This window comes from Protopterus annectens, chromosome 1.part1, assembly GCF_019279795.1.
Source record: "Protopterus annectens isolate FY-2018-M chromosome 1.part1, PAN1.0, whole genome shotgun sequence".
NCBI lineage: Eukaryota > Metazoa > Chordata > Ceratodontiformes > Protopteridae > Protopterus > Protopterus annectens.
In genome coordinates this window covers 270638401-270648400 of record NC_056726.1, presented here as the reverse complement: position 1 = coordinate 270648400, position 10000 = coordinate 270638401, and the positions used below count along the sequence as shown (strand labels likewise).

General features: G+C 38.4%; 1 protein-coding gene across 3 annotated transcripts in view; it reads right to left on the bottom strand.

Moving 5' to 3' along the window:
• The window catches only part of LOC122804506 (synaptotagmin-like protein 2), a 3492381-nt gene that overhangs the window by 458902 nt on the left and 3023479 nt on the right, over positions 1–10000 (bottom strand). The gene's annotated exons all lie outside the window — the stretch shown is intronic.

Here is a 10000-nt window from a genome sequence, read left to right as displayed (position 1 = left end):
ATGGATTCCACCAGGGTGACTTGTTTTCTGAGTTTTTATGGGCTTATTTCTAATAGGCACAGTGGTCTCTTTGCATTTATTAACATGATTGTATAGAGTATCTTTGAACAATTCTGCAAAGGTAACTGTTTTCTCAGTGTTTTGGGGCAGGGCTTGAAATTTTATCAGACTGTTAATTTATTTGTTTGCCTTATAATAATTCCCAAGCACTATAGGGTTATTTGAGGTCATGGGTTTTATTTGTATTTCAAAAGAGACAGCTATATGGTCCAACCTTACCAGACAGGACATTAAGGAGGGTGGTGCAGTAATCTTCCATGTTACTGAGGATCAGGTCCAGTATGTTTGCTCACTTAGTGGTATGTGGACCATCTGGTCTAGGATGTTATTGTTTTCTAAGTCCAGGTATGGGATCATGTAGGATTCCCATTTTATAGTCAGGTAGTTAAAGTTGCTCATGAATCTGGTATTGGGTTGAATGGTGGGTGTCTCCAGTAAGTCTAAATATGAGTCATCAGTTTCCTGAGTCATAGATGGGGACCATATCTCTGAACTGTACAGATTTTTGCAGAATGTCCAGATTTTTCTCTCATATTTTTGGTCCATTTTTTATAAAATTGTGGTTTTCTAGCAAGTCATTGTGGAATTATTAAAAACTGAATTCAGAAATTAATGACAGACATTTCAGTTTCAGACTCCATACTCTTCAGAAAATTCATGCTAATGTAAAACCGGGTATTCTATCAACTTTATAAATTTGTAAGAGCAATATTTAAAAATTGTCCCTGTTTTGGGGCCTTTGTTCCCCCATTATTTATGGCTTTGTCCAGATTTCTTGATCTAAGAGGTTGACAGGTATGATAGGGACCTATAGCTATCAAAAATATAGGTTCATAGGCAAGTACTAGGCTAACAGCCCTGCAGCCAATGCAAGCCTAGCCCAATAGTGTTCCCAGCCATCTGGCTTACCAGACGGTAGTTCCCAGTGCCTCTGTCAAGTAGAGCCACTGGAGTGATCCCTGGGGTGAACTTTCTATTCTCATCCACTCATCAAAATTTCTCTTGAAGAGGGTCAGTGAGGTGCTCTGCTTGACGTGAATGGGGAGTTTATTCCAGAGTATTGGAAGTCTCTGGGTTAGGAACCTATCCCTCCAGCAAGTTCCGTTTAATGTGGTGATAAGGTTTGAGGTCTTTGGAATGAGTTGCACGGAGGGATTGGGATTTTTTTCAGATGAAGCATGTCTAGCAAAACTGACTCAGACATGGCTCTGTATGTCAAGCAGGGATTGCCTCGAAATAGACGATATGAGATGGAGTAAAGTTTAAGTTTTTTAAGTCTATCTGCATAAGACACATGCTTGAGTCCTAAGATCCTCTTTGTGAGGAACTTCTGTGGCCTTTACAGTTGTTGGAGGTGTCTAGTGAGGTACATGCCAAATGGGGCATTGTACTCTATTGATGGGTCTGATAAGGGCCGAGTAGACAGAGATAAGGACTTATTTTCTCCTGGATGAGAACCCTTTTGTGATGAGATGTGCCACGTAGAAGGACTTCCTCACTACAGTGGCGACATGGTTGTCAGAGTGACTGCTATCTACCTGTGTCCCTAGATCCCTTATAACACCTTCAGAGTTAAGTGGGTTCCCTTCGATATGGTAGTTTGTGGGGACCATGTTTTTCCCAAAGGGAATGACTGCATTTTTTGGTGTTGAGCCTAAGGCCATTGTTTTGGTACCAGTCGTTGGTTTCCATTAGGTCTTTTTGTAGGATTGTCCACATCAGCTTGAGAATCAATTACAGCTCCCACTTAGCAGCCATCTGCGAATGTGGTTAACCAGAGTCCTTTAGTATTGGCTTGAACTTCAGAGAAGTAGATACCAAACAGGAGAGGACCCAGAACTGATCCCTGTGGGACTCCACGTGTAGCTGCCCGGTATTCAGATTTGGAGTCAGCTACTTTCACTGTGTGGGTTCTGTCAGTGGGCCAGTTGGCAATCCATCAGTGATGTAAGGGTTAATGCCCAGATTAGTGAGCCTATCAATGATTCCAGAGTGTGGGATAGTGTCAAAGGCTTTGGGTAGATCCAGGTAGGCTGTGTGGACAGCCGTGCCTTCGTCCACCACTCTGGTGACAGCTTCGAAGAAGTCTATCAGATTGAGCATATATGATCTGGCTTTCACAAACCCAAACTGTGTGGGGTGAAGGGTTTCCAGGTTCCCTATATCCTTATTTATAAGATCCGTAATAATATGTTCCATAGCCTTACAGATCAGGTCATCAAGCTGATGGGGCAGTAGTTCACAGGGTCAGTAGTCGCACCCCCTTTGTGGAGTGGGATGACTATAGCAGTGCGCCATTCAGTGGAGACAAAGCCAGAACTGAGGCTGCAGTTGAACAGGACACTCAGGTGTGGTGCCAGTTCTTTTGTAGCTCATGTAGGACACAACCCAGTATATTATCTGGTACTATATGGTACTGGACTTTGCCTATGGTTAATTTAAACATGGAGAAGATCAAGCTTGTCATCCTGTTTGACCAGCTTTGAAGTGGCCGTGTTACTGATGTAGCTTAAGACACCTCCACCTTTAGTTTCTGCCTTTGCAGTAGTTGGCCTAAATGTGTGGAAGGCATTGTAGCCTTGCACTGTCAGGGTGCTCTTCATGCCTTTACACCATGTTTCAGTAACTGCAAAAATGTCTGCATTTTCCAGGGGTAGGAGAGCTTGGAGGGAGTACAGTATCTGCTTTTAGACTCCTGGCATTGAGCAGTAACACCTGCAACTTCCTTTGGGTTGGTTTTGCATTGTTGGAAGGTTTGTCAGTTTGGCATTGCCTAAAAAGACACTATGGGGAGGACAATGTATAAGCCAAACACAAGGGGACCAGCACTAAGATAAACCATCGGAGAGTCACAAAACAAAGTATAGAACCAAAAGACTCCAAAACATCAGAAACAGAGTGGAAAAATAAAATCAAGGTTTATTCCAAGATAAATCGCAAATTACAAAGCTTTCGGGCATAGCCCTTCTTCAGTGCAGAAATACATAGTCCCTTGTAAATAAAGGGTATAGAGTAAAAGATAAAAAATAAGATAAGATTTCATTGCGGGTGGAAGGGATAGATAAACATCAAGTCTTACCCAAAGATTCTACTTGTTAAAATAGTAAAGACAGACAGTTTTGAAACTTACAGAGATGGTGAGTCTTACAAAAAAACTCCAGTAGTTAAAACAGTAAGAGAAGTCATTGTGGAAACTGACAGGGAATAGCTCATGGTTAATAGTACACTAATGAAAGTAGGTGCAGAAAGAGAGAAATATAAATGAATTTCATTTAAATGGCTGTAATGTTGAGTACCGACACACACAAAAGCCAGAAAAATGCAGAAGAGCGATATACCGACACTGAGATCTCCATACCACAGAGAAAAGGAAAGTAAATATTTTGAGAAATGGCCATCTTAGACTTAATATATGCAAGTACAATTTTTTTCAGCCATTCGGTCACCATATTATGGGTTTTGCTAAAGTAGGTCCCAACATTTAAAATGGTTATTCATTTAAATATTTAACTTTTAAATGGGTGGGGTTAGCTGGTCCTAGGACCCTTTCCAGTAATGACCCAGGTTCAGTTGAACAACAAATTGCATTAACACAGATATTATACATACTACAACATATAGATAAGAATTTGTAATAAAAAAAAAATATACGAATTAATAACACACAAAGTCAAAAATGCATGCTTTAAATTCCCTGTGTTATGCAGTATTGACAGCTACCCTAGCTAAGTGCACAGAAGATATGGCAGAAGCCCACATCCAGAGCTATGCATTAGGCAAAGAGATAGTGAAGCCACAGGCTAAAAAAGTTGAAGCTGTACAAAACTGGTTCACACCTACAACTAAGACAGGCTAAGACTTCCAGATCTACTATCTCGCTTCTGGTTCCAAGCGCCTGGGTGCGACCCACTCCGGGGACAGTGTCAGGTGGGGAGTATGACTGGGATGGTACATGTGTAAAATAGTAATGCAGATGTTCTAAGGCAAGCTCAGGGAGGACAGAAACCTCCCGTGGAGCAGAAGGGCAAAAGCTCATTGATCTTGATTTTCAGTATGAATACAGACCGTGAAAGTGCGGCCTCATGATCCTTCTGGCTTTTTGGGTTTTAAGCAGGAGGCGTCAGAAAAGTCACCACAGGGATAACTGGCTTGTGGCATTCAAGTGTTCATAGCGACGTCGCTTTTTGATCCTTCGATGTTGGATCTTCCTATCATTGTGAAGCAGAATTCACCAAGCGTTGGACTGTTCATCAACTAATAGGGAATGTGAGCTGGGTTTAGACCATCGTTAGACAGGTTAGTTTTACCTCACTGATTATGATGTGTTGCTGCGAAAGTAATCCTGCTCAATGACAGAAACCACAGGTTCAGACATTTGGTGTATGAATTTCATTTAAATGGCTGTAATGCTAACATAGAATGCTCTCTGACTGATCTGAACAAGAACAAGGCTGAACTAAACTCAAGTTGGTAGGTGAAACAAAATGAGCCCCTATGAAACTGAAAAATAGGCTCTCTGACCAAATACTGACATCATTTGTGATCAGCTCTCAAAAATCTGATCACCTGGGAATGTAAACAGCATTTAAAAACAAAAAAACAACAACAAAAGCCTTTCTTAAGTCCCACTGCACTCCACAGACCCCAGATACTTGTACATAGCCACTATGAGGTTGCAACATCACAGGAAAAGGGGAAATCCCTGGTATATCAGCAAGTTGGCCCTCTGGGAAAAGCCTGGCAATCACATACTAGCGACTGACCACATCACTGATGATCACTAATGTTTCACAGATGAGCTTGGTTCTCAGAAAGTATGTTATGTTTAGACCTAATGTTAATGGCTTCATATTTTTCCAAACAAATTCTGTTACACATGGATGGCCCTGAGGTAGCTTTTCCTTGATGCAGTAGAATATTATTTTTTTTACATACATGTACACAGATCTACACAGATGTGTGTGTCCATGTCCGCGTGCATAGATGTGTATGCACTTGCTTCAGGTTGTGTTTAAGAACTGGTCAGATTGATTTTCTTTTAAAAAAAACAAACAAAAAGTTGGTCAGATTTGTGAGACATGAAGTGTTCCCAAAACCACCTTAAGTATGCATGTTCTTTACAATTAGAAGGACTGATGATGCAAATAAATTGTTCAGTAAGTATTAGTAAGAAAGTGAGATTTATTTGCAAGCAAAATTAGGAATATATGGCCTAATGTTTCTGGTTTACATGGTGTTGCACAGTATCAAATGCAGCTTATATAATAGAAACCTGCCAGTGATATCGGATGTCTAACTACTACCAATTTTCTAATATGTTCAGCTCTGTCAAGATGCAGATATGTATGAATATCATATTTATGCAAATATGTCAGAAAATGTCCCCCTTGTAGCATTTTGGAACAGCAATTCTCCAACCAAGTAAACATACCAGATCAGGGATGGTTTCTGACTGAAAAGGGATTGTGAATAATTAAGAAAGTTAATTTTATGCCAAATTATAAGTATAAGCCATTTTAATATTTGTGTTAACCTGACCAAGAGTTGATGGTACTTAAATATTGCTGGAAAATTTTATATATATATATATATATATATATATATTTATATTCTTTAGCAATAAAATACATACATGTATAAACTGCTGTGGTCTGTCTACCATTATTAGAGAAATATTAATAGTTGCTTTTGTAATTCTAACAACAAAATGTATGCATTACTGAATTACTTGTTCAGTTTAAAAAAATCACCATTATGCTTTGCTGGCATATTAATATTACCACTGGGAAGAAGAATATCTGCTTAAGAACTTCCATATTTTTACATTATTTGCAAACTTTACAGCACTTGAGATACATGCATTTGTTTACACATAGGGTGCAAAAATGCAGTCTCAGAAATTTACCTCAGGCACGCGTTGTTCAACCAGCAAATCTGCAAGCTATACAAGTTGTGAAATTCTATTTAGGAAAGTGAAACAGCTAGAGACAGACATCATGATGTATTCAAATTTCATATCATATGCGGAACCCTCCAGACTTTTATACCTGACCACTAAATGTTTTCCAGTAAAACAGAAAGATGAACTTCATAGCAAACTGTCTATGTTCTGAGGACAATGGTATTCTTTAGAGTATATATTTAGTGACAATTGTAAATCTAAACAATTATTTTAGAAACATGTAGACCATAACTACACAAACACTTCTCAACAGCATCATCTATAGAACAGACATTTTTAAGCAGTCAGGATATCTCTTTAGCCCTCTACTATTCTAAAAATTATGATATGGTTGGATTACTCTAAGGTATAGCCAGACTAGAATACCATGATATAAGCAAAATGACCATTTATGTGCAGTCTTCACCATCTGTCATTCTGTGGCAAAAAATCTGTATTATCACCTATTAATGTGCAGATGTAGTAAGCCATCTGCAAGTGATGACTGTTTTGGGTAGTGCATTTCATCCTTCTTGAAAGAATATGGTTATATTGATCTGGGAGTAATTTTAATATCGTGTGCGATTTCACTGCTGGTGAAATTACCGATCCATTAATACCACATGTTGGGACAGGGGTAAAGTAGGTTGCTGACAAGGATTTGGAGAATGCAATGCTTCTTTCTGTTGATTTGGTGATACTTTTCACAGTTTGTTGAACTACTACCCTTGGGACACATCCTTTTAGTACAGATTTCAATGCCCCCCCTCCCATTTAACATGTTCTCATTTTAGTACATATTTCTCTGACCTGCTTCTTGGAACAATGTAGTCCAATTGTCATTTACCCCTTTACAGTATCCTGTCCTTACCTGCTGACATATCAATACTTATTAGTCTTCCATTGCTGATGAGTCTGTAGCATTTTCTCTCTCTTGTGCTCTTATACTTCCATTTAGCTTCTTCTGAAATGTGGTTTCTGATTATCTCTCCTTGCTAGTAGTGGCTGTTGGCATTGCTTCACAACAGAAAGAACCTTGTACTATGAGGGCTTTCAACAAGGGCTGATCACTATTTTAATATTCTGATTTGATAAAACTATCCACTGGCTTCATATTGAAACTTCAGCTTAGGAATAATGAAGTAGAATCAGCTAAATTCACTACAAGCAACCATAGGAATTCACCAAATCTTTCCTGAAGTGTTCTTTGAGTTAGGATAAGCATAACTTATATCTCATTCCATACAGAAATTATGCAGCTTGATCAAAATCCATTGTGAATCCTGATTGGCTGAAAGCAATCCTAAGTGTGACCTGTGATAGGGTTTCAGTGATCCATTGTGAATCCTGACTGGCTGAATGCAATCCCAAGTGTGATCTATGATTGGGTTTCTGTCTGTCTCTCTCTGATAAAACGCAATGACTTATAATGTATGTATAAATACAAACAAATGTTCAGGAGGAGATTATTTTGAAAAGTTCAGTGCAAGCAAAAGCAAAGTACTGCACCAAGTGTCAAACAAGCCTTGTATGAAGTATTACCTGACACGACTATAACTGATCATACAAGAGCAGAAAAAGGTATGGGCTTGTTGAATCCACATGGATTGGATCACCTGGAGAAAATGAGGAGGCAGCAGCAGAAAGTAGAATACTGGGGTGTATCCTTGGGGTGGAGGTATATTCCAGAAGCAAAGAGGTACTACTTCCACTGTTCAGAATCTTGGTTGGACCACAGCATGTACTATGAGAATTCTGAATGAGATGCATCGTAAAGAACATTAAGGCTGTAGTTAGAAATCAAGAGAAAAGTTATTAGGAAGCTATGTGGGATAGTGGAAAAGGAGCTAGAGCCATCAGAAGATATGGGGAGATGTAATAGTATTGCATATGATCACGACAGGGAGCTATGAAGGGGTTATTCGTATGACTAAGGATGGAGAGGGACAGGGGGGATGAAGGCTGCAGATTGCAGGGATAAAGTACTCCCTAGATCCCAGAAAGTACTTTTTCATAGAGAGAGAGATGTTGACCCAAGGAATAGATAACTGCATTGGGTGATAAACTTTGAATTATGGAATAGATGGAAAAAGTATAAGATGGAAGGTAGGAATAGACAGAACATAGAATACTATGACACCTAATCTTGCAGACAAGGCAGGTATGCTGAGTCATTTTGGTTTTCTACAAATATAATTTAAATTATTTTGAATATTAGCATCAGCTAGTAGTTGTAATCTGAAGTCATGTATTAGCTAAAATAAATGGTGTTATCTAAATATGTTAGCTATAGTTTATCAAATCACCTGTGTTATTTTAGCAATAACCCATGACTGTGGGTATTGCAGAATTTACTTATGGTTGGTGTGGTTTAATCATGAAGATGAAGCCTGAGTGATTAAACAAAGCCAACCATTAGTAAATCCTGCGATAACCACATCCAGGAATGTGTTATTGCTATTTTACAAGGATATTATTTAAATAAAGAAATTGCTTACCTTTCTTAAATACTGCCTTGCATAATGGCACTTTTGTGTTCTGCCGGCTTCCTGATTTCCTGATGTAATATGCATGTGTATAGTACCAGTGCCAGTTTGCTTCTTCCTTATTTTTTTATTAATGTATTTATACATTGGGAAGGTGTGGCAGCATTAGCAGAACAACAATGGACTGGCAAACATATGAGGAAAGTGAGGGACATTCTGTTAAAGTCTGGACAGTTGAGAGGTACGGTGCAAAGCATTGTAATCTTTGATATTAGCAGTAATTGTACCTTTTAGCTGTCCAGATTTTTGCAGGATGTCTTGATTTTTTCTCACATTTTGCTCCATCCCTCTTAAAATATTTGAAGATAATTTTTTTTAGCATATCTTAATAGAAAGTCTAGCAGCTCGACAATAGTTAATGCAATTTTTTTCTTTGGAGACGTGCTTGGTTTGTAACGGGCATGCTTATTGGGGTGTTGGGGTGTACAATCAGCATGTTCATTTTTGAATAGCAATAAGTTGTTACATCATTTAGTTTTGGTCCTTTCCTCATTACAAACCAATAGTTTTCTGGCAAGCCATTACGATGGAAATCATTAAATAATGGCAGACAACTGAGGTTTAGGCTTTACATCAAAATACATGCTAACACAAAACCTCTCTTTCCTGTACATTTTTAAGTTTATAAATTGCAAAACAATCTGTCCCTATTTTTGGACCTTTGTCCCCCCCCCACCATTGTGTTGGGTTTTGTCAAAGTTACTTGCATTAAGAGTACCGGGGGGGGGGGGGGACAAGAATGGAGAATCGCTTTTCTTGGTTGTTGCTGTTGAACAGCACTGATGTACTGTGCAAGCATGGTAATGCAAGTCCCATACGAATGAGTAGTACATCAGAAAAGGCGGAAGAACACGGAGGAACAGCACTGTTACACAAAGACATTATTTAAGAAAAGTAAGCAGCTTCTTTCTTAAATAATGTCAATGTATTATAGCAATAACCCACTCCAGAGTGAGGGTTATGCTGGATTTACCTAGAGTTAGGCAAATCCAGCATTACTGCATTACACACACCCAGTCTTGGATCATTGCTTAATTAAACTACAGTGATTGTGTATTTGTGTTTTACCATTTAAATACATGTAATATGATTCATTTTAGACAGTGTTTTATGTAATATTTTCAGGACTTTGCTTCAGTCAGTGATAGTGTAGCATCATATTCTCCCTTAACAACCAGATACACTGTATCCTTTGTTAACGATGTGACAGCTAACACTACATCCTTTGTTAACCATGTAACAGATGTACTGCATTCTTCGTTAACTGTTTAAAGAGTACTGGTCCGAAGATCCTGTTCAGACAAATCAAAGGCCAAAAACATAATACATAAACTAGAATATTTTTATTTTTAGTTTCACATATGTTACATCATAAAACATACAGTTAAATTAATAAAATAATAAGATAATTTAATTGAAAAAGAACAATTAAAAGATGAGGAAGAAGTATTTT